This window comes from Choloepus didactylus, chromosome 14, assembly GCF_015220235.1.
Source record: "Choloepus didactylus isolate mChoDid1 chromosome 14, mChoDid1.pri, whole genome shotgun sequence".
In the NCBI taxonomy this organism is placed as follows: Eukaryota; Metazoa; Chordata; class Mammalia; order Pilosa; family Megalonychidae; genus Choloepus; species Choloepus didactylus.
The window spans coordinates 32,885,916-32,911,966 of record NC_051320.1 but is presented as its reverse complement, the minus strand read 5'-3'; the positions used below and the strand labels follow the sequence as shown (position 1 = coordinate 32,911,966).

Below are 26,051 nucleotides of genomic sequence, written 5' to 3'. Positions count from 1 at the left end.
AAGCCATATCAGTTTCTGGCAGCAGAGTCAAGTACCAGGAGAAAGTTGGTAATACATCGGTAAAAAGCGTGTTTCCCTTCTGTGTATGGGTGGGCGTGTGCCTGCAAACCTCAGCTACTAAGAGCAGTTTGATTACAGCTTCAGCTTCTCTGAGTCCCTGCAGCTCTCTCAGTTTTCAGACTGATGGCACTGTATACAACAGTTGAGGGGTCTGAAACTTTAGTTTATTTTCAGCCTATGACATAGGCTCTGTCTTGTTTGTATGAAGCAGGTAGTCAACCTTCATTCAAATCTTAAAATAGAAGGGACTCCTAACATCAAGGCAAATAGTCCCTTAATTTAAAAACATCAACACTTTCGCATATCCTGACAATTTCTGAAACGAGGAAGGTTGACAGTGCTATATTATATTGGGTATTATATTCCATCTGATAGACAGGCAACATCTCACCCTTGCTGCCCTTCCCAGCCCATGCTCTACTGCAGACTTCACAGTGGTAGAAAGCTTAGAAGAAAACAAAACTTGGGCTCGTGAATATGACTGAGCATTTCAGAAATTCCTTTTTAAAAGTTCTTACAGGAGAAAGTTATCATTGAAGGTCACTGGCATATTAAGCATGAAGAATGGCTTAATATTCTCTTTACTGTAATCAAATCTAAACTTGTCAGCTAAACCAGAGAGGAAGTTTAGAAAACATCAAAAGATCTGCACAAATTGAAAATGAAATTAAAATTTGTTTTGGTATCCGAGAGGGTTAAAATGACATTCTAATTGCTCACGAATCAAACATCACAAAGCTTAGTGTGTAATTTTAATCATTGCTGAGTTTCAGGTTAATTATCCTTGTGGCATGCATGCCGCTTTAAAGCCCTCTGAAATAATCTGTTAACCATAAGCATGAAAACCCATAATTTTCTAATTAGTCCACAATATTAATGTTTACCTTTGCATTTACCAATTCTGCACAAACAATATACACAAACATACTGAAGGCAACCAAAGTGCCTAAATTATAATCCTCTCCTGGACAGAAGGAAATGAAGAAGGCAGAGAGAGATTATTTGGAGTGGAAGCAAGGTTGTAAATAATACTGGATTAATGATCCTAGATTAAAATGTCAAGTTCCAGAACCCAGGGTGGTTCCCCCTACCCTCAAGATAAGATATCTTACTAGATATGATGCACTTATCTGATATGGGAGAGAAGATTCCCCTTAATTATGACGAATGAGAAAAACTCCCAAGTATTTTACAGATTTTTAAAATAGATTCTGCATAAATATTTATTATCTGAATTCTGTTTTACCTATACCCTTACAACAGTTCTCGGCCACAAAAGTACTTGAGAAAATTATCATACACATGCTTAATGACTTGTTTGTAATGTACAATTAATAATTTTGGCCAGATTCTGAATGGACTCTGAAATGTATCATCTTAATATTTCCCTATAGAAAGTAAGTAGATCATATCATTTCTTCCTTTTCCTTAATAGAACCAGAAGTAACTTTCAAAAACATATCAATCATTACTGGTATGCGAAAAAAATTAGGAAAACTACATAAAAGAATCAATCACAGGTCCAAGCAATGTGCTAGGATATATTTTGTTATAATCCTCACATATAATTTTACACAAAATTTCTTATCAATTTCTTCTTAATAAGCTACACATTAATCAGAAACTGAGCCAAATGCACGTCTTCTATATAAATTTACACTTCACTCCAAAACCAACAATAACATAATCATGTGAATTGATATAGCTAGTCATATATTACCAGATTTTTTTTTTATTTTTATACTGTAGCTACTGCCTATAACCATGGCTATGTCTGACAGCATATTTTGATGGAATCACTTCAGTTTGTGCAGCTAAAAAGTTATTTAGATCAGTACATACAGTGACACTAAATATGATACTAAGTGATTTCACTGCCATCACTATCAAATGAGATCTTTCTTTTATCAGAGTGACCCATTTAGGAAAACTTACACTAAAGTTCTAAAAGTCCCAATAAAAAGACCACCACAACTACCATTTTACTTAAACCATGCAATGCATTCCGAAACGACTGGAAACAACTCTCTAAAAAAGTTGCGTCACCATTTAAGCTGGTTTCTATTCTGTCTTCATTAATTTCTATTCTTTACTGCCAAACATTCGATTTTTTAAAAATCACCAAAGTCCTCAAGAAATCCCAAAAAGAAAATCTAATATAAGTTAAATGCTGAATTCAGAACAATACATACCTGCTGGTCTGCTTAGAGTGTACACATTTTTTGGTATTCTCAGTAATTCACAAGATCAGTGACTTTGATCATGTAAATCCCTTTTTCGGAACTAATGGACAATATGCAGAAAAGAACTTATATTGCTTCTCCTGCTTTGCTTTCGTCCTGCAGTCACTGCTGCTTAAACTCTGCTCTGCAAAATGGCCAAACCCACCTACAAGGGGCCTGACTAATCAAAGGGGGTGCTTTCTGAACAATAGAAGAATTCCTTTGCATTCAGAAAGCAGAGTTCCCATTAGAACTCAAAATCAGAGAGGCCAGTTTTACCTCTGGGTTTTAATTGAGATTGTCCCAGCCCTCTAGTGAGACAGTGTTTGTGAAATGATTAAAAAGAACGTGATCTGATCAAGAGGACAGAATAAAGGGAAAGGAATGCTAAGTTAGTCACTCTGCTAAGTGCTGGGAAAGAGACCAATGCAGACCTGAGCCTATTGTTTTTATTCTCATTGGCCCTTTAGTCATCTAATAACACTTTGAGTTTCTATTTATTCCATTGTAAATGAGTTAAAACTTGCTTGTTTATAAGAGAATTTGGTAGCAAGTTACAAATATTAAAAAAAAGAAAGAAAGAAAGAAAATAAACAAAAATCCTTGAATTATATCAAGTTTCCGAAAGGTCATCACTGTCTCTGCTGTGGCCTCTTCCCCATTCCAAATCCTCTATCAATATGTCATAGTGAGTTAGGCAAAGACAAAAGAGAGGCTCAGTGTGAAAACGGCACATATATCTAATCCTGACAAAGCAATGAATAGACCTTCACAAGTATAATTATACTTGTTTATTTGTTGCCACGTACAGAGGACTGATGAAAAAAATCCATCAAAGTGGTATTATGCAGACACCAAGAGCTTCTTTTCTTTGGATGCTAAAGCCACATTGAGGCTTAAATTCCTTATTGTTGAATTCAGAAGAAAGAAAAAAAAAGATTCTGGCTGGACACTTTTTTTTTTTTTTTTTTTTTTTTGCATCAGTTGCTGACAGATCTTTTGTGAACCATGCTGTATTAGCTCACACTGCTACCTCATTTTTACCCATGTTGGAATTCATAATTACAAACTACTGTACAGAAGCTTTTAAGAGGGTGTGGCATGCTGACCAAGAGAAGATGTTAGGAAAACTGCCCTTTTCTCACAGTCTCTCTTTTGATACATTAAAACTCAGGTAAAGCACCTATGTGGAAGCACCAGTTACATCAGAAAACATCCCTGATCTCAGCCTTTTAAGTTAGTGCTAGAGGTTTTCTTCAAGTCATCTTTCTCTGCAATTTGCTTATTTTAGTATATATTTAGTATTTCATCAAAGACTGCATAACTCTTTCCCCATTGTGGTATTAAAAATTTTAGCAAGCAGGAAGGCAAATACAAGCATGTCAAAAGATTGAAAATATTAAGTAAAAAGGTTTCAAATCCATTTATTAAGGAGCCATTATGTTCCAATAGACACTAAATCAAATAACTTAGCAAAAGCTCATTTTAATATATTAAATGGGGAACAAACCAGCTTTTTTCTTGCAGGATAGAAATATATCAAAGTAAAGGGCAATCTGCATAGTTAATGTTTGTGAGCTTTACAATTTAAAACAGAAAAGCTGTAATTTTTCTATGCTGGCAATCTGGAAACACTCTGGAGTTAATTACAGCTGATTCGGAGTGAACCACACAAACAAAGACCAGTCTATGTCCAGACAATTATACTGCATTAACCAGCTTAGAGCTTCCTGCTGATGTTTCAGGGCTCTTCTGTTACACCCTTCTACCTTCCCAGCACGAGAGAAAATGCTTCTGCAAGAAGGAATTAATGAAGAGAACTGCAAAAGAATGTGTGACGACCTCTACTGACATGGCAAAAGCTTTCCACCCATGTCACGACAAAGGGGAGAAGGTAATTAAGTTTGAATAGAAGGATGTAACCAAATATATTAAGCTTTGAAAACAACGAAATTTTTAAAAGTTCACAGACAAACCTGAGTGCCCTAGTCAACCAAGTCATTTTCCCCTATTTTCCTCTAGTCGTTCTCATTAAAACCTAAACTAATATTCAGTGCAGATTTGTTTCCTTCTCTATAAACACGTTTCTTCTCATTGATGCCTAGTCTTCATATACCTCTCTTATTCTTTTTTTTCTCTTTCTTGATTTTCCTCTCCCCTCTCTTCCAACCCCCATTTTCCCTACTTCTCTCCCACATCTCTAAACCCATATGGACTTCATATGACAATTGCATTTATTTAAATATATGTGTTGGAGAACTGAAAAGGTAAAATATACTTTACCAGTGATTCCAGTAGTCCTTAATTTGTTTGCAGTTGTGAGAAATAGGAATTTTACTCAGCTTTCTTCACAACTTTAACCAAACTCCAGCTACTTTCCTTAGAGAAGAATCAATAATCTCTCCTTAACCAAATTATACTATTATATGACTCATTTTATTTGTTTGCGTCAGGAAAATTTCATAATCAGTCTGCAAGATGGACCCATTACTTCAGCTAGCCTCTGTAAACAAACTTTGGTACTTTCAACCAATCTATTTGATTTCTAATTTCCTTATTCATTCTAATTGAAAATGAACAGTTTGCATTGGTGTGAGACAAGGACATGAACTGTAATTATGTTTAGTGCCTTTTTCTGGTTCTTTCTTTGATACTATTTTGCTAGTATTCCAGCTGATATTGGGACTTTGTAGTGATTGCTTCATTAAAGGGTAAGGATGTCCTAATCAGCTAAAGTATTACTAGAAAGCTCCTGTTTGCCAATACTCTGAGGATATACAGCTTTTTTTTCTTTGCTTTCTTTATAGAAGAAAAAGGTACCCCTGAATGCCATACTTGATAATAATAGTCTTCCCTTCGTCTAATGTATACAAAGCAGGATTAGAGTTAAATGAAGACTGTGTGATCCTTTTTATGTTTTTCCTAAATAAATAATAAATATTAATCTATAAATCAATCAAGTGTATTAATTTATTGGTGTATATACATGCATACACACACATACTCTTGGAAAACACTGAAAGGTTGTGTAAATTATGCATATTTTGATAAGCATCTCAATAATGGACAGAATCATTTGCTTTTCTCAGCCCAAACACACATACACACACACACACACACACACACACACACACACACACACACACAAAGTCTACCATGTTTAAAAGTTCAAGTAAATAACACTTCTAAATATAAAGCCTAAACATGGAAACTTTTAGTTTTCCTTGAAAAAATGCAATGCCCTGTATCAATCCCCATTTTTTGGAAATTTTATAAATTCCAAAATTTACCATATTTTGGATATTTTGGAAATTTCATTTTGAAAATGTATATCATTTTTCATTTTTCTGTTTCTCATCTTTCAAATGCAATGGACTAATCACTGTGACATACATTCAATCCAAGCATATTTAGTTCATAATGCTTTTGTCACACAAGTACATTTAAAAAATTCATCATATTTGGTTGTACTAAGGTGTGTATAACTATAGAACATTTGGCTTCAGAAAGATAGAAACAGGCTACTGAAAAGTATTGCATGCAGATATTTATCTCATAAGCAATGCGAAGACGGTATATTATAACATACGCTTGAATTTTTCCTTCTTTGCCCATTCGTATACAAAATTTATTATTGAACTGATGACAAAATGACTATTTGAAAGAGAAAATAATCATGTACTTATTTGTACTTCCCGATTCCCACCAAAATGATCTCATAACCAATACAAGTGTCATTGTATAACCACATTTTAATGTTTTTAAAAATATCATTCCTTGCAAGCTGTATGTATCACAATTATCTTCATAAAACTAATCACAGGTCAGGTATTCCAGCAAACATTCCTATTCTCTGAGCTATGAGTCCAAAGATTTCACATGATTTCAAAGAGTTTTAATGAAGACAGTTATATGCATAATGTTAAAAATTGCCTCCAAGTGTCTCTTACTATGCAATACTCTAAGACTCTATCAAATACAAGCCTCTTTTTATATCCAATGAAAATATTTTAAATCATTTAGTATTATAAACCACATTAGAACTAATATAATAGAGGACATAAATGGAATGCCAAGTCTTCTTCTGGATGAAATATTGGCAAATTTATGTTTGATCACTAAAATTAGTTATTTTATTTCTACTATGAAAAACCTTTGTTTTGGGTTGGATTTTATTTTTGTGTGTGTGTTTTTTTGTGGGGGGGGGAGTTGAAAGTTAATTTGACTGCTATCCATAAGTGAAGTGAGCAATTCAGTAATTAACTTTTGTGTTTTAAATGTACAAACTTTAATTAGATTTCATTATAAACAAACAAATGTCAACCATAATTATAAGCTCCTTGGTTTACCCACATACTATCCCTTTTCAAACAAACTTGATGTCAGACAAATTAAAATCAAGCAGCCAGCAATTTTGAGTTGAATTTTACATGATCTGCCGGTAACCTGATTACTTTAACTTCAATATCATTACAGGAAAAGTATTTCAGGAAAAATAATTACAAGAATTCCAACATGAGACAAGCTTAATTGTATTGATTCAAAAGATGCATGTTCAGAGGAACCGTGCTCGAGGAATAATGTTATCTCAAATCTAGAGTTTCTATTAAAATGAAATTGTCCAGCATGAAAGAGGCAATTTAAGATTAGTGTCTGTAGAACTAGAGATACTCAACTAACTAAATAATTATCTGGGCCCAATTATCTTATACTTTAAATAGCAAAGTATCAGTGAGGAACAACTTCAAGGCACGAAGGTTTGCAGGTTTATTTACTGACTGGTGTATCTATTAGGACTGAGAACAAGTGGAGCTGTCAGGACATAATGAAGGTAAATGATTAGTTAGCACCAAGCCTGAACTCTTCTTCAATGCAATAAGAGTTAATTAAAGTTTACCACCAAACATCAACCAAAGCAGGATGTTGATCAGGTTTCAGCATTAAGTGCAAACAGACAATAGTTGGCAGCAATTAGTGAAGCTATCAAATGACATGCAATGATAATTATACATTTAAAACAGCTAAAGAGCTGGGGGGAGAAACTAATCAGCCTCTTTGACGACAAATACTCAAAGGGCAGGAAACAGGTATCTGATTATTTTACTTTAACACTGTAAATCAAAAGAATTAAACAAGGAAAGGTTGTATGGTTACATTATCTGAAAGACAGTAGTTCACTGGACCCAAAATGAAATAAATCTGTTAGTCTTGGTCTATCAAAGATAAGAACTGTGGTTACAGAAAATAAGTTACTTTTCAATTAAAGTTTCAGAATGAAGCCTAGGTAAAGAAAGTTTAGCTTCTTGGTTTTATGTAAGCTCAACAATGCAACAAGTATTTCAATATAGTTATTGTTATTCAAGTGAAGAAGTATTAACTTCCACTCTACTGTACTGTCAAAGGTATTTCATGCCCGGATGATATCTTGGAGTACCCGAATACTATCTCCCTGCAAAATTTTCAGATGTTTAAGATCGAAAGTCTTTTCGTACAGCCAAATTTAAAACAAAAGCCACATATATGTATTTAGTGAAAGTTGTGCAGGTCTTCCCTTGACACCATTCAACCCTACTGACTTCAATCTTGCTGAAATCAACGAACCTGCATATACAACTCATCCTTAAAACTATTTGAATAAATCACCTCATTCTTTTCCATAGTTGCTAGCCAGCCTCCTAGAGCATGTCTCCAGAAATGTGCCCATCCCCATGACCTCCACCTCCCCATTTTCCCAACTAATTCTGTTATGCTAAGGATTTGTACATAGTGTTGGCTAATCCCAATATTTCCCTGGAGCTAAATCTAAGCCATGGCCGGCTCCCAGCACAAAAATGTCTCTCCCCAAAAACCCTTCCGCCCCCTTCAGCACTCATACACTCATTGGTCCTGACATTTTCACTTCAGCCATGACAAATGAGCTGATGGCTCTGATGTGATCGTACTGGAGGATGGCTTTATCTAAAGATATATCATTAACTCTCATCACCATCTCCTAATATGGCTCTTCTGGGTTAATGTTTCGTGGAAATTTGAGGAAATTTTTTTTGAAAATATCTACACCTTAAGTAGTAAGACACCAACTTCATCAAAAGGAGAAAAGGGAAGCCAGAGTGGGCAAGATCAGGCTTTAAAAAAAAAAATGACTAGCATTAACTAAATGTTTCTCTGGGGATTTAAGTAACTCTATTCAACCTCTGCCTCAGTGCAAACCAGCCAGCTGACTCTCTCTTAAAGGTCCTCTCCCTTCAACATGTGTCTGGAGCAGAGCGTAACTTTTGTAAAATGGAACAAATAAAGCTTCTCAGATAAACATGACTAATCAACCTGCAAGCCCATTTCTTTGTTTCTACCATGTGTAGTACATATTTTACTCTTGAAACATTAATTTCATATGTTATTAAATCTCTCTGCATTCATTTTAGTGTGAGAAGGATTGTCGAATTAATTTTATGCCCAGATCATTGAATTCTTCACTGAGAAAGAAGCAAAATTTTTCCAACTATTATTAAATATGGAACTCTTCTAACTCTTTGAAAGGGAAGCCTTCCACATAGCAAAAATACCACAACCTTTAGGATAAGTTGGAACCCAAGTTCCAGTTACATAGTACTTGTCATGTACACTATGGAGTTTACAGAGGAGATAATTGTTGTAACCTCTTCTGGCAATTCATCCGAGAACACACAGCCAATCAGAGTCGACTGCAGCATAACAGACCTCTGGAAAGGAGGTCAGACTTTGAGGTAAAGTGCTATTCACTCTTGGACCATGCAAGGAGCTCTTTATTCCCTTTCTTATTGGCATCAGTCCCCTTACTAGAGCAAGAACAAAGCCAAGTGCTTGAGTGAGGTTTATGAATAAATCAGAGGTGAGCCACTTTAAGTGCTGACCATGATTTCCTTGTTGACAGTGAGCGCTTAAACAGGCTTCTGTGGCCAGCAACTCTGCAAAACATAATGATTCCTAATCTGCACCCCATTTCATTTCAAGAAACAAATGACCTACCCCCTTTTTCTTGCAAGTTTTCACCTTTTTGGCAACTCCTTCCTATCTCTAGTGGCTTAGTTTTACAATCCCAAAGCAGTCAGCCTGTCCTGCTGCCATCTAGGAAACCCTGTGCTTTGAAAAATTCCACGAGTAAAAAATTCTTCAGTGTAACAGAAATTATTCTCATATTAATATTATAGATTATTTGCATGAGAGGAGCTAGTCCAAGCCCCAACTAAGGTTAAAAAATGTTAAGTGGTTTGCTGAAGGGGACACACACATACACACAACACACACGTTACACTGTCTTCAGCTGTGCTCTTTAGTTATGTGTTGTTTCCCAGGAATTTCTATGAGCTTCAGTTTCCCTATCAGTTAAACAAGGGAATTGTGCTATATCCCTTACGACTGCAACAATCTATGGTTCTAACATATAAAACCATTTAGATTGCACTGGAAGACAGTTTTCTCTGCGGAATTTTCCAAGACAGACCCAGCTGCTTTTACAGTAGTATATTTCTTTTCAGTACCTAGATTTCAAGAGGAGGGACAGATTCCAATAATACAGAAAACTGAAGTTTTTCTATTTATATTTTAATTAACTACCATTCATTCATTCATTCATTCATCAACAGAAATTCACCGTGAGCATCAAGGATGTGCCAATGATGTTTCTGCCACTGTGGATGCAACAATTAGATGGACACGAATGCTGCCCTCATGAGACCACAATTTATATGAGGAACCAATTAACCAAGAATAACAGAAAATACTAAAAAGCTAAACTGTTTTCTTTCGATGAAATATATCATAACCATGATCAGTACTCATTAAATGATTGGTCCAAATAAATACACTTCAAATGAATTGCCAAGTCCATTATTTATGAGCAAAACATAGGCCATGCACACACTTCTATTTTTAAGAAAAACTTTGACAAAGATTGTAAACAAACTTGTATCCCTATTAAGCAAAAATAGAACTCAAAACTGGGAAATGACAATCCAAATGCACTCTTGTTTCATGTTAAAAGATAAGCAGAAAATGCAAATGCATATTTTACATGTATCAAAATTGGCAATTTTAAGATAAAAGGATCAAAAAGAAAAACCATAATAAAAGTAGATTTAAGATTCTAGATGGTGGAAAATTTTGTATTCATACATTTATTGACCTTATTGCAGATCTTACAATCTTTGAACGTGGGTAGTCCTCTGAAAGATAAATAACTGTGTGGGTCTATGAAAGATAAATAACTGTGATCTCATCCAAAAGATAAGCCAGATGGAGAGGAAACTCATAACTTGGCTATAAAATCCCCCAAGAGAATTTAAGAATTCCATTACATTTTGGATTATTAATAACTGCGTCTCTTCTCTAGGTTGGTATAAATGTTGACCAGCAGGGCACCATGTAACATTACCTGTACTCCTTTCATGGCATACCAAAAAATCATAATATCAAGTGTATGTAAAGGTGTTTCTATAGCATCTAATCCAGTTTTGGGAAATCCTCTAATTCAAGGTCTTTCAAGCAGACTCGGGTAACTTCAGGACTGAAATAATAATTGTGGTCTCTTCTATTATTGTATTTGGTGCACAGTCTGAAACCTTGAAAACCCTGTGTGGATAGACTAATGTTCGAATTATTTAAAAACTGATATTGTCCTAATTTGCTTCTTGGAAAAAATGAATACCCTGAGATGCATCAGAACTAAGTAAACTTGTGATGATGCACAGGTAGATAATGATGTGGAGGGGCCTATCATCTGTCTGCCTGGATGTCATCTCAGTATCCATCACTGAGAAAATACGAGGGGAAGTATACCACCCCTGGGCCCACTCTTAGGCATAGCCATAGCCTAATTCCTATTTCCTTCACATTGGGGGGGGGGGTAGTTATGAGCAACTCTACTCAAAATATCTATGTATATTTGCTTTCTCAAATGCTCTTTAGTTCAGCATTACATTAAAATCAGCTATTAGAGTTTATGATTTAAAAAAATAAAAGAATGGAAACATATGGATTGAGTATTCGGTCATGTCACATTCATTTATTTTAATGTTCACAACAACACTGTAGTCTTATGTAATCCCTACAACAACCCTGAGATGCAGATGAGAAAACTGAGGTTCAGCAAGATTAAGTAATTTGGATAAGGTCGCCCAGAGCAGGGGTTTAACCCAGATGTCTGATTGATCGAATACTATTCTTATTGGTCACTGGATTGTCAAAAAATGCAGTCGGTTTTCAAATATCTGAAACTTAAGTTACAAGAAAGAAATTTATTTAAAAGAGAAAAAGGAATCTGAAGAAAGTAAAACCAAAGAATGTCTGACCATAACTAAGAAGCATCATTCTTTCTGTACACCATGCTGCCTCTAAAACACCACAGCATTGTCTACATTTATTTTCTTAACACAACAGAAATCTGTTCTTGTTCACACCATATTCATGATTATTAAGAATACATTGCTAAGCGCCTGAGATCATCAGTATTTTTACGAATCAGAGACTCTTCTTGGCCATTCAGAGCACCTAGTCTAACTTCCCAACTACTGCAAACATGAAAGTTTGCATGTGCAGTGACCAGGGGCAATCCAGATTCTACTTGGCTCCTTTTGGTGACAGAGAACTCATTCTCTCACAGGGAGACAGTATCACTGTTGGATTAACATTGCACATTTTCCTTTTCTTCTCTTTACCATTTCTACCATTTTCATACTCATTCATGCAACAAACCATTTTCCAAGCAGCCATTTTAGTTGAGTGATCATTAATTAATCCAGAGTTGAGAGATCTGAGTCCTTGTGCTGACAAGTCCCTACCTTACTGGGTGACTCAACCAAAACTCCTGAATTCCCTATCCTGTGTTTTAAAATGAGGTGGTTGAATTGAATGATGCTAAGGCAGTCCCCAAGGTCTAATGTTTCAGCAGCTTCCTAGTGCCTCACCATACTACCTGCTCTTCTCTGTTGAGATCTTGTTGGACAATTCTTAGAAACTGAAACAAATATAGTCTACAGGGGGGAATTTTCCCAGGCTTCGCCTATGAACACATCTAAAGAGGGAACAGAGGCCCTGGCATGCATGGTTGTGTATGTGCCTGTTTACCCACTGTTAGTGGTGAGGAATGTGAAGGAAGATTAAACAGCTGTATCCACTAAACCAAAAGAGATGCCTTATTCTCAATTCATTAGTGGGCTCAAGAAATTTTAAGTATTAAGCACATTAATCAAAAAAGCATGGTTAAAAAAAAAAGTATACAGAACCATATTTTAGAGAATCACCATTAATAAAGATTTTTCAGATTTAATGAAGGTACCTTGGGAACTATAACCCTAACAATGACTGGGCTTCTGCAACTTACTCTTTCAATGAGGTGAATTTTAAGATTCTCCATAAACTTTCCCCCCTTACAGAGTTTTGTTTTGTTTTGTTTTGTCTTTTTAACAGCACAACCAGGTGGCATACACTAGTCATATGTTTTTGTATTTTAACATTGTTAAAGCTATAGATTTTCTTTCTTCTTTACAGTGAAAGAAAAGAATTTTATGGACAGTTATAAAATGCATATTTTAACCCAAAAGTCAATTTTCCCTGGTTAAAATGATTTAGACCTGAGTAAATACTTGCAGAATGCTTTCAGTTTTTATAGCTAGAACACAATGGAACCTATAAACTTTGTCTTTAGAGGTACATGCTACAATGCTTACCATTCAGTAATTATCACATACACATTGCTTTCCCTAGACAAGCAAACATTTAAAAATGATCTGTCAAATGAATATATGCTCTAGTATGTGACCCATGATATGCAGGACGAAAACACCTTCTCTAGGACCGTCAGGGCACCACGACATATTAACCAAGTCAGTCTGCCCAGATTCTTTGATTTTATTTGTTTAGTTTCATATCTCTAGGATGTTAAAGTGGCTAATTATATTAGAGATAAGCTGCTGCCAAAAGATGATCTTAATGTCAAACCCATTTTTAAGTTGTGTGCATATATTCAAAGTGCCTCAAAATGGTAAATATTGTATTAACAATCCTAAACCCCTTAAAAGAGTCGGGGGGGAGGGGTGTGAAGAGCAGCCATGCCTGGACTGAGGATTGTGTGTCAAACATGAAACCATATCAAACTTTCAAGACAACTTGTGAATCTCTGCAACTAGGGAATTAACAGAAAATCAAATCCAGCAAGACTGCAAAGGTACACAATCTTTATGCAAGAAAATAATGCCACTGAGCCCTCATTAAAAGACCATTTCGTCCTTAGCCATCGAAGACTTGAGAGTACACTAAGATCTTGGTTATATCATCAGGGATAACTAAAACAAGTGCCAAGAGAAATTGTGCACTTTTAGTTCTCACATGTGTCCATCTGTTCACATATAAACATATATTCTGCTTTCTGTCTGATTCCCTAAAATCTTGATATCAGAATACCCTGGGCTTTTGCCCATTTCTGAAGAATGCAGACATCACATAAGCTACTATTAACCCATGTGTGATCCACTTCCATGGTGGCTGGAAAACTGCCAGTTACAACACATGGTGCTTGGTTAACAATGTCTTAAAATACAAATGAATTTATTTTTTAAATTAACACATTTTTCTTATGGAAATACTGTAATAAGCCCTTCTGCATGTAAAAGAATAGCCTCCATGTGTTTTTTTTTTTTTTTGTTCTTTCAAGACTTTTTTTCAAGTATATCGTAAAGTTAACCATTAAAGTTTCTGAAACAATCCACAATTTCTTGACAAATTTTAAAAAGGACCCTAGTAAAGAATTTCAGTGACCATATAACAAAGATCAAACACTTTGCTTTACAATATTCTGTACTCAAGAGGCAACCCTTACACTATAATTTATAGGAAAACACTTCTGATTTCCCAAGTTTCCATCTAACCATTTTAATAGCACCTCAGCAACTGAACCACTAAAGTGATGAGGCAAATAGATGTCCTACAATCTAGCAACAAACAATTAGGTTAATATCTGAAGGAATCTTTCAACCCTGCTCAGTGGCAGCCTTCAAGGGATCCTGTGTGGGGACCTCAAACGGAAAGAGCTTGTTTAAAATGCATGCATATAAATAATTATCCACACTGCGTTTGATTTACATATGCACAAAAGAACCAATTCCCACCTTCGAAAGTGTCTCAACACTTTCGGTATTTTAACTGCCCTAATTATTGTTGAAGAAACATCATTAAGAGCCTTGATCACACTGTCAACTGAAAACCAGTTGCAGCCCTAACTAGTGGCAAGGGAAAAACCCTCCTGCACAAGTTTCCAAGAGTCAACATACAGAATTTAGATACTGTTTAAGGATGTTTCTCTAAATGAAATATGCAATACAACTACAAAGCAACAAGAAGACTATATTCAGAACTTTATGAATTAAATCTAAGAAAATAGCTCGGTATCCTTGTCTACCCTACCTTCCCAGTCACAAAGGCTGATAGGCCACTTAAAACACTTAACGTTGCCAAAAGTCAGAATACAAAACTCGTTCCCAAGTGAAGTGTTCCACCAACCAAGACAGCTATTTATAGCCCTTGGGATAAAAGCAAACCACATCTTCTATCGTTACTGAATTGAATATCCACACCATATACTATTGGCCTCTTGTAAAATAACTGTTTTTGCCAGCAAAGTGCTGGGAATTGTTAATACCCAATAGTCAATATTTAACTAGCCTGGCATGTTTCTGAAACTTCTACATACAAACCTCCGTTTATCATCCTCTGGCTGCACCGTTATCATATATTATTAGTTCCCAGTGATGATGAAAACTCAGGGCGTCTTATAATCTTGCTGACATCTGAGCCTCTGCTTGTTTTCTCAAGTTTTGGACAAACATAACTTTAGGGAGAGCACAGTATAGGCATAAAGCAAGAGGAGCCTGCATTTTCATCTTCCTTTCATCTTAGTCTTCAGTCAGCCATTCAGGACCCTATTCAACAGAGCTTTTCATTATGCAAAAAAAAATGCTAATCCTTTTCCGATGCTTTCACACTTGTATAAACCCCCATTCCTTCAACTGAAAAGCAATTATATCAGTTTACCTTTCTGTCAAAAACAGGATTAATATTCCAATAACAGGATCTCTTTTCTTTTCCTATCTTTTTTGCTTTAGGAAACCAGAGATTATTAGTAGGGGCATTCTTAACACAAGAATACATTATTTTAAATATGATTATGTTAACCAGTGGGTGGAAAGGGGAGAATACTAATAAGAAAAAGTCCTTCAGTTACTGCAGAAACACTTTTCTGTGACAGAACTGACCTTCCCTTTGCAGATGCCTGAAGAGAATGAGACGCACTCTGGTCTATTAATCAGAAACAAATTATGAAAGAATGTAGCTGGACTGGTTGACACTATCCCGTCTTGGGAGACTCAGGAAGAGCCTAGTAACCATGTCCTCTTCATGGGTAATGAACAGCCATGGCAAATGGGGCAGAGAAACTACTTATTTGCATATGCAAATTTTCACACAAGGGAAACATGTACAAACAAGTGTCATTGTAAGGTGGATTAGGCAAACAACGCTTTCTTTTTAAGACATTCTGCAGCCAAGAACATTAGTCAGCACAATTAAACCAGTCTCCATGGAGACTAATGAAATTTCACCATGGTATGAGTTAAATTAGATAGCTAGTTATGTGTTTCCATAATCCAACTTGAAATCCATTATTATTGTAGAACAATACAGCAATTGTGTCTAGCTGATCTTTGCCAGCTCAACAAGCTCCTGAGTTGACAATCTGCATATGTTAATATAATTAAGCACTAATTACATGAAACTTGTACATATTCACATACACTTTCCCTGGGCGCTTTTCAGTTTGAACCTTGGCCAAGTCTTTAACCCTTACATCGGTTTTAGAGGGGGGAAAAAACCTGCCTTGTGGGTACAGCCCCAAGGCAGACACAGAAAGGCCTCCTCATTTACAAACACAAAGCTTAACCTGGTTTCTCATATTTCTAGCAACAATGACAGCAAATATTTTGTGAGTGTGCTAGGGACAAGGGATAAGGGAAAAGGGGAGGAGGGATGGATGAGTCTTTAAAGACTCAGACTGGTATCTCCTCACAGGGAAGCAATACGAGAAAGCATTTAAAGAAAACGTTAAGAAAGGATTTGCTCTCATGGACACTGTCCAACCGTGGGAGATGGAAATGGTTTGACAACAGCAAAAAATAGCAAGTAGAAAAGGGAAGAGGAGCCAGCAGTACCTAATGAGCTTTACATAAATATATGCAGAGGCAATTAAGCAATGTTAATTACTATGGCAGCAGTTAATTGAATATAATTAGATATTTTAAGCCACTGAATAAAGCATAGTTAAGATTAATTTTATTGAGATTAATTGTAAATAAGGATAGATTAACTCTGTGTTTTGACAGGCATAAAAAGTACTTCTGCAAATTAAGCAGGAGCGTAGCCACCAGTCCAAAAATCATATATTATTTTAATGTCACACCTCAGAATCATCTCTTCAATAAACATGACTTTTCAAACCCAAACAGACAGGAATCTTGAAGAAAAACAAACAGCTTGCGGAGATTAAAGAGCCTTTTGTCCTTTTTCATGTGCATTTCTTTTAACAGACTAAATTAAGCGAGTCTGGTGTACGTTTTTTAGGAAGGAACATTTCACACTGAATGGAAAAAATGTTCTATCACATATGAAATTCATGCAGCTGTGTGGAACTTGGTCCAGATGGTGTAAGACTATAAAACCCCACTAAATGATAGACAGTGGCCCTTCCCAAGATTAGGTGATAAAGTCACAACCTTATATTTTGATTCCCCCAAATTTCTGCTTTGTGTTATTTCCAATCAAATCATGTATTTGCTTTCATAATTGTGTTTCTCCCAGAGGTTAAAAATCAAGAGTGCCCCTACTAAGTGCTAGGAAATAAAATGTAAAAAGAATGGAAGAAGGCCTCCTCTAACAGATAGCGGCTAAATCATTCAGCCACAAAATGCAATGATAGCTAGGACAACAATGTAGATGACAATACCTGATTACTACTCTCACAGGCAGTAGTTTCTAAAAATGTTTCTCAGGAAAGCATTGCTCACAATGAAAATCTCCCAAACACTTTCACACCAAACTAATTCATGCATACTCTTTAAGAAAATTAACACAGTCCTCAAGAATGCTGAACAAATCACTAATAAGAAAGGAGCTTCAATTGATTTTGAAATAAATCAATAGGTGATTAACATAATATTTTTAAAGCAGCAGAATGTATATATGTACATTACATAAACATATATATTATCTTTTCAATACCTTTTAGCTGTTAATTGAACCAGGGGTTTACACTATGGAGCCTGGCTCTACACTGCCTTACAACTTCTTTAGGATGCCTTTAGTCTCTTGTAACGAAAATCCTAAAATGGTCTGTGAAACAAGACTACGACAAGCCATTCAGCAGTGAAAGATTTTAAATCATCCAGCCTCTTCTAATAGACTTGAGACTTATTGAGGTAGAAACCATAAAAAATGAAGAAGGGAAATTTAATCCCTGAAATATTGATTTGCACATTAATATCATATAGGCAGAGGGCAATTTGGCTTCGTGGAAATGACACATTGTCGACCCTTGGTGAAGTCAGAGCCAATCTAACTGCTGAACATGTCTGAATCTCAAGAGTTATTAAGGGCTTCCCTTCTTGCCTTTATGACTTTTCTTCAGCCTACCAATGCAATCTTAAATGTATTATCTTTAAGAAATAATTGTAAAACCTCAGGGGTTTTCCAGTTAATGGAAGGGAGGCTAAACCACATCAGATTCTGAAATGCAACATTAAACCCTTGCAATCAACAAAACCACCTCAATTCTCATCCATCCAGTGCAGGATCTAATATTGTTATTAGAGATAATCAAATTTCATTGTGTAAATTTAAGCTCATGGTCAGAATGGAAGCAGTAAATTCTGCAATATTAAACAGTGATTTTCTCAGCCTCCTTTATGTTTTCCTTTGCTGGTACAGCATCTTTTAAAATAATCCAACTAGCTCAAAATTAATGAACAGACTTGGGCTCATCTGCTAAAAAACTACAAAAGGTTACAACAGAGCTGTGCATGTTTGCTTCATTTTTAACTTCAAGTGGCAACTTTCACTTCACAGACCCAGAACCCACTAACCCTATCTCACCCCACAGTTGGTGCTATTGCTGTGACTTACACAGCTGGTTTACCTGACCTTCCTTTGTTCCTTGGATACATTTCACTTTTCCAGATTTATGGTATTTCCCCCATATTTCATTGACCCTATCTTCATTGCCATAAAAATGAAAACACTTGAATATATGTTTATTTTTTAACCCAAAAGTAACCAGCTACAGAATACACAGTGAAGCTTTCTCCAACTATGCCATAAATATTAAAAACATTAAAAAAAATAATAACTGTATAAACCTTACGATCCGCACACTGAAGCCAGGTGCAAGAGGTTAAAACAGCTGGCTAGTCATCTTTTATTTTTGTGTGCCTTCCTGCTGATTGAAACCGCAAACCTTGAAAACTATCAGATATTCCCTTAAGGATTTTTTTTTTTTTTAAGAAGAGGAAGGAAAAAAGAAAACCTTCCTTCTCTTTATAAGCTCTTCAGTGGAGAAGAAAAACTCCAAAACACTGTCACAGAAGTAGTGAAATAATCCTGAATATTTCCTGTCTGTTTTATTTAAACCAGCTTTTCCAACAACTTCTATGCACAATTGTTTTTATTCTTCAGTTAGAAAACAGGAAAGAGGAAACAGAAAGAAAGTCTGAGCTTGCTCTGTCATTTTTGCCAGTAAATATAAAGTAAAACAAGTGTTGATGGCACCGAGAGTGTTACATACCCGGGCTGTGTTTTTGCATTGCTCTCAATGGAAGCGATCGATGCCCGTGTCACTGTCGCGTCCCAATCGCAGCCAAGTCTCAGCCTTAATCTAAGCAACGCCCGAAAAGGCAGCGGCAGCCGCAGCCTCTTCCTCACTCTTCCATCCATCCACCCAACTAAAAATATAATACTACATATGAGCTTTAACCACTCCACGTTTACAGGGATCAAGCCACTGAAAATCCAGGAGAACACAATAAAAAAAAAAAAATCCTCCTGTCTCTTGTCCCTCTCTCTCCTCTCTCTTCCTCTCTCCTCTCTCCTCTCTCTCTGTCTCTCCTTTTGCCATCTACATGATCCTTGATTAAACATGGAACAGAGTTAATAAAAAAGGGGGGGGGAAGGAGGACTCAAAGAGAGGAAATGCAACTGTCAGAAAACGGGACGGCCAGATTTCCTGGTGAACCTGCCTCTGTCTGAGTCAGTGTCAATCCACCATCTTCCGCCAGTGAACTTGCCTTTGGGTTTTTGTTTGATTTGGGGAGGGGGTGTTGTTGTTGTTGTTGTGTGTGTTTGTGCTTTTTTTTTTGTTGGAAGGGGGAGGGGGAAAAGTCAGGTGGGGGCCGGAGGTGGGGGCGATAGGGAGAAAGTGTGGGAGTGTGTGAGTGTGTGTTGAGTGTAAGTGTGTATGTGCGTGTGTAGAGGTGGGGGGGGTGTCCGTGTTTGTGATCTGAACCTTTGGTACCTACAAGAGCGAGTCTCACCGAACAGTAGCTAAAACCTCACCAGAATCGCGCGGAAGTGAGGAGTCGCCGCCAAAGGCGCCCGCCGGAGCCTCCTCTCGGGGCCGGACCCCAGTACCAGCAGCCGAAAGGAGCCCCCCGCCCGGATCACAGGTAACAAAAGAAATACAAACCAGCGCCCTGTCTTCTGGAGGGAAGGTGGGGGGCAGGATAGGGAACCCTCTGTAACTTGGGCATCGGCAGAGAAACTTTATGCAATTCCATGAAAAATCTTGTTCTTTTTTTTTTTTTTTTTTTTCCAATTGAAAAGAGCAAAAAGACTAAAATGGGGAGGGCAGAAGTAAAAGGAAGGCTGGACCCGGCGCGTTCCAGCCCCTCTTTCCATAGCCGCTCCCGGCCGGAAGGCGCACTTGATGCCCGGAGAAGGGAATGAGGTGAAGTTCATCTGTAGACATGGAACCCTTTTGGGAAGGTCGAGGAATGAATCAGTTCTCACAGTTACCCACAGCCCCCCAGTACACAGACACACACGCGCGCGCGCGCACACACACACACACACACACACACACACACATCCCTTGCCCTTTGCCAAAATAAATAAATAAAGGACAAGATTCCCGATCCGCGGCTCAGAGCCTTGAGCCCGAGCCGCAGGCATCTGTCTTCTGGTCTAACGCAGACAGACCCAACGGCGAAGGCGCCGCGAGCGAGCTGCCGCCGCCTCCCGGGTCCCTGGCCCCGCGGCCGGGCGATCCCGCCTCCTAACGGACCTGCCTTCCGTTCGCCCGCGCCGGCGCCCGCGCGGCCCGGAGCAGCCCGCCACCGCCCCGCTCCCGCGGGAAGGTGGCTACCTGCAGCCCCGGCCCCAGCCCCGCGCTCGCCCCAGCCTTCTGGACCCCCGCCTCCTCCAGCCCGGCGCGCACGGACCCGCGGCCTCCGCCAGCCCCGCGGACCAAGGGCCCTTCGCGGAACTTGAGAAGGGAAAGCGGGAGGTGGGGGGTGGGGGGGGGAAGGAGCTGGGTAGGAGGAGGAAGAGAAATGAGGCTGAATGGGGTTGGGGGGAGGATAAAGCAGGGAGAGAGAGGGGCTCCAAGCCCCACCGACCAACGTCCAAACTTTCGGAGGATGGGTGCGGAGGAAGAGTCATCCCGACCAGGGGCGCGGGGGCGCGGGCGGAGAGGGGTGAGCGGGGATCCCTGCCAGTGTCCGCGCCGCCACGGAGCTGACAGCTTCCCCAGCCACCAGAAATGCCCCAGGCTCGCGGTGGAGGCAGAACCCCAAAAGACAGGAAAAAAGGAGAAAAAATTGCTCGGCAACCGTGGATGATCCGCCACTTAATCCAAAAGTTAAATCCCGAAAAACGCAGCCCCCCAAAGAAAGTGGAAAATCAGGTCCCTCGGTGCCCCCTCCCTCCCTCAACGGAGCAAATCCTGGAGTCAAAAAAGGGGGAAAAGAGATAGAAAAGGGGGGCAGAGCGGAAGAGAAGGTCGGAATGAGGGGATGTGTGCGGGAGCGAGCGCGAGCGAGCGAGCTAGGGGCAGAGAGGGAGAGAGGCGGAGAGGGAGAGGGAGAGAGAGGGAGCGAAATATCAAAGATTGTGCAAGATCAGGCTGGAAAGATAATCGATACTCGACCTAAATTTAACACAAACTACTCAATAAAAGTTAAAGAAAAAACTTACTTTCCATTTCCCCTGTAGTTCCTACTCGATCTTCGCCTCTTTTTTGTTTTGCTTTTATTTTACTTACAGCTGATCACATCCAAGTAAAACGAGAGGGTTCATTAAAAAAATAAAAAAATAAAAAAAATAATCCTCGAACTTTATTGGGTGAAAATGAAAACGCTGGAGCAGAAAGTGGGGGGCATGGAGCGGTCCTCGGGGGTCCGGGAGGAGTTAAAGCATGTGCCGACCGCGGTCTCGCTGTTTGGTTGTGAAGGGGTTGGGAAAAGGAGGAAAGGAAATGAAAATCCGATATGTCTTTATTCTGCTAATTATTATCGTTTTAGCCCTGTTTAAAAAAATGGCTGATTAAGTTGAGTGCGCATGTCTTTGTGTGTCTATTCCCGATATGCACTCTGGGAATGAGAGAGGAGAGCGAGGGAGAGGGAGAGAGGGGGGGAGAGAGAGGTGTAATTAGTGAGGTGATCAACATTCCCCAGACTGCAAATGACGCGCAGCCCGGACTCGGAGCAGCCCGGGAGCTTCGCGGCTTCCAAGGCTCCCAGCGCTGCGGCGGGAGCCCAAGACGCGGCGACCAGGGAGAGGGCAGGGAATTGGGGACCTCCGGGGTTCGCACCCCACGCGCCCCCGCGCGCGACTCCTAAACTTCATTAGATACACACACACACACATACACACATGCACACATGCATACGCACACAGCAAGGAGGGGGAGAAAATAAAACGTAAATACCGCCAAAGCGGTGCCCTTTAACCGCTGGAGATTTTTTTTTTTTTTAATAAGGCAATGTAATTATTATCCGACCAGAGATTTGTTTGCTAGGAAGCGTTAAACAGAAATATGAGTTGGGGTAATGAAGAGCTTTTCTCTGTCTAGTTTATCCTGCTAAGCACTGGAACTCACTTTAATGGCGAATTGCTGGGGCCAGAGCAAATATGCAGATGTATGTAAATAAAGGATGCCTGGCTGTGGGCAATACCGCTCTGCCCAGCCTATTTCAAAGAAAGAACTGCACTCTGAATCCACAGGCCCACTACTTAAACAGGTATCTTTTGCTTGCACATGCGGGAGAGAAAACCCAAGGCATGGGAGATAGGAAGCGGTTTGTTAAGTCAAAGTAAACTTCCAACTGGGAATAAGTGAAAGTTGCTAGGGTGATGGTGGTGGTACAATTCTAGCCTTTATGTAATATTTTAAAAATATTTTATCAGAATTGTGTAAGTTCAATGTAATAGCTTTAAGAAGACTTAGGGAAAAAAATCTTTCATCTTGTGAGTCTGTTGAATTATCTTTCTTGAAGCACATTATGATGAATTTTAAAACCCCAATACAGATCTCATTAGAATGAAATATACTTGGTATTTTCTGGTGTAAAATTTAAGGTGACTGATTCTCATTTGAAAATCTAATTATCTCTTTCCAATATTACAGATGTGAATATGAGTGACACTTTCATTAAAAGATAATTAACTAAAACTAGGAATAGACATACTTTTAAATACCCCCTACTGAATATGGAGAATGAATATACATATCCATTGCTGCTCAGATAGCATCCTGATTCCTGATACACTGCTACACCACAGAGCAAAAGTAGACACCACCTATGTAAGATTTCAAAAATAGGAATTCTAGAGAGAAGGTGAAACTAACATATCAAACAGTTAAAACCAGGAAATACTTGCAATGTCCAGCTTTCTGGACAGGTGAAGTAGCCTTATCTCCTTTGGAGTTGACAGGCCTTTGAAGATCTGGATAGCCAGTATCTGTTTCGAAACCTTGTCTTAGGCCTCAACCACCAAATCTACCAAATACCAACAGAAAGGTTTATTGCACAAACCCTTGGAACAACACAGGCTGCAAACATGCATCTTCCTGGGCCTGAAATCTCCCATTATCAGAGAATATTTGGAAGGTCTAGGACTGGTGCAAATGGGAATAAAAACCAAATAAAACACCTGGGAGAATAAAAGCGTTGTCCTCAAAAGAGCAGACCTAGGCCCAGATCAGGAAAGCTGGTTGCCTACAGCAGCTGGCTAAGGTTACAATGCAAGTGCAGAGATTTGTAGTGGCGAATGAAACCTAGATATGGTCTTTATTAAAAGAAAAAGGCAAGTCACCACCTCAGGAATCTGGAGTCACTGCATGCACTGGTGTATTAGAAACCAGGGCTACTAAACATTAACAGAAAGAAAATTACCTACCTCTCCAAAGACTCCATTCCATTTCAAGCTTCTTTGGTAAGAAACCCACTCATAGTGAACCACTTTTAAAGATTTTTAAAGTTACTCTTCACATGGCAACTATCACCAGTGTGCTAGCAATGTCTGATTGCACCCCAGTGGGGTTTAACCATGTGCCTTACCTGCACACGGGGGTAAAATTTAAATTCTCTGTAACTTGCAAGTGAAAGAGGTGTTTATGTAGCGTTACTGTTTACTGAAAAACACCCCAGAGAGCAAAAATTCTGGCTTTAAAAAACTCTCTGTGGTGTGTATATGGGGAAGCGGGGGAGGAGAGCTTTTAAAGAGACTGAAGGGAAATGAAGGCAGAGAAACTTTCAGGTTCAAATCAGAAAAGATCAAGCCCTATGCGGGAGAGGGCTCCATGTACAAGCTCAGTGATGGAAAAACCATTTCCTGCGATTGCAGACGGGTAAATGCATATGATGAAGGAAACACCTGAGAACAATAAGTCTGTTTCGGGCTCAGGTGAAGAAAGGGGTCCATTTCTGGCGTGGAAGAATAGGGAAATGATCATTTCATTTCCAAGTTCTCCTTTATTTCTTTTGACTTTTTTCCCCCTGAAACATCATCAATAACATTAATGTCATTAATGTCAAAACACCAAACGTCAAATCAGGAAAATCATTTTTAAAATTTGGTGGCTATTTCTTCTCTACGCTTCCACCCCTCCACCCCCCATCTTTTCTAGGAAAATACTACTCGGTGGCGGTGGTGGGGCGATTATTAAATTCTGTGTAAGAAAACAAAAGGAAAGAGGATTTGTGAGACGGGTGTTCAGTTTTGCATTCCCTTCTGATGTCAAGTATTCCCTCCTAACATTTTTTTTTTTTTTAAAATCATCTCTTTCTCTTCCTCTCCTCTCTCCTAAGAAGAAAAGCTGGAGGTGAGGGTCGAGGGTTAATGGGCTAAGGGGAAGGTGCCGAGGGGGTCTAGCACAAAGTCAAGAGTTTCCTCCAGGGCTGGCCTCGGAGCCAGGCAGCGAGGAGGGCTGTCTGAGGCCAGCGGGGGCAGGGCCTCGTGGGGTGGGCCGGGAGGCGCGGAGCGCGGCGCCGCTGGCAGGGGCGCGGCCAGGCGGAAGAACCCAAGCCCAGCCCGGGGGCTGCTCCTGGGCGCGGACGCGATCCGAGCGGCTCCGCCGGGCTCCGCCGCTGCGCCGCTGCGCCTCTAGCCTGCCTTCTCGGCCCCTAGCGCCGGGAAACCCAGCTGCTCCTCTCAGGTCTCATCAGACCCCTTGCCGTCAACCTTGGACTCTGACCCGCTTCTCCTCCACCCTCTCCCACCATTTTGCTCTCCCCAAACTCTGCGCGAACCCGCCGCCTCCCTCGCAGAAAGTTTGGCTACTTTTTATTTCAAAAAAGTGAAACGAGCAAAGAGGTTTCCCTGCTGCATCACATCAAGAAGTTTCCCTAGAGCCCTTCTGCACTTTCCAGGGCTACCCCAGCCGAGTCAAGTCCACTGGGACCCTGGCACCGAGAGCCCAGTTGGGGATGAATCAAAAAGGGATACCAGGTGGTTAGGTGTTGGGTGTTGGAGCCAAGGAGTAATTAAAGTTGGGACAAAAGGTAATTTCCACTGCTAGACTTTTCCCTCCGCATGTTTTATTTCCCAAATCTATGCCGCGGACACGCCGGGCTTTACAATCGGTTTAATTAAGAGTCTTGAGCTGTCTGCTCCCCGCCTCCGCCGCCCTACCCTCACCAGTTCACGAATGAATACCCCACCTCCCTCTCCCCCGCGTGCCTTCAGCTCAAGGCCAGACCCAGCCCAAGGGGAAAAGGTTCCCAGTCTTTTGACCGCGCTTCCGGGGCTATAGATGAGCTCAGTTTGAAATGAGGTCTTACAAGATTTCAGCGTTTGGAAGCCTTCATCTCACCACAGACACTTTCAGATCCTCGCCCCCCCTCCTCCTTCCCTCTTTTTGTTGGGGCTTCTCCACCCGGGGGCTATTTAACAAAGTCAGTGTGTTAACTAACATTTTTGTTTAACTCAGCTTACTCTTTCAAAACACACTTAAAACTGATACCAGTGTCTGTTATTTTGTGTGAGTGTGTGTGTGTGTGTGCGCGGGTGGGGGTGGGGTGGAAAGGGGTATGAATGTGAGGGGGGAACGTGAAGTTAACAGTGAATGGAAAAGTGCAGGGCTGATTTGGAACGGTGTCACAAGCACATTATATTTACAGTGAAGTAATTCGAGTGTGGGAAAAGTCAAATCTCATTGCTATGAGAAAAGTACATTTTCTTGAGAACTAACAAAATGAA

The 26,051-nt window shown here is 39.4% G+C and overlaps 1 protein-coding gene and 1 long non-coding RNA gene across 3 annotated transcripts in view; one reads left to right on the top strand and one right to left on the bottom strand.

Annotated features, from left to right (window-relative positions):
• The window catches only part of ZFHX4 (zinc finger homeobox 4), a 188,683-nt gene extending 166,980 nt beyond the window's left edge, over positions 1-21,703 (bottom strand). Inside the window, exon 1 of one of the 2 annotated variants that reach the window (XM_037803178.1) lies at positions 21,546-21,703. The gene's annotated coding sequence lies outside the window, so the exon portion shown is untranslated. Of the gene's footprint in view, positions 1-19,140; positions 19,266-21,545 lie in introns of those variants that run through there. The other variant, XM_037803179.1, reaches the window with a different exon arrangement.
• LOC119509250 overlaps positions 19,787-26,051 on the top strand; it is a 40,327-nt gene continuing 34,062 nt past the window's right edge. The window contains exon 1 of the long non-coding RNA XR_005211660.1: positions 19,787-20,017. This is a non-coding gene — a long non-coding RNA (uncharacterized LOC119509250). The remainder of the gene's footprint in view (positions 20,018-26,051) is intronic.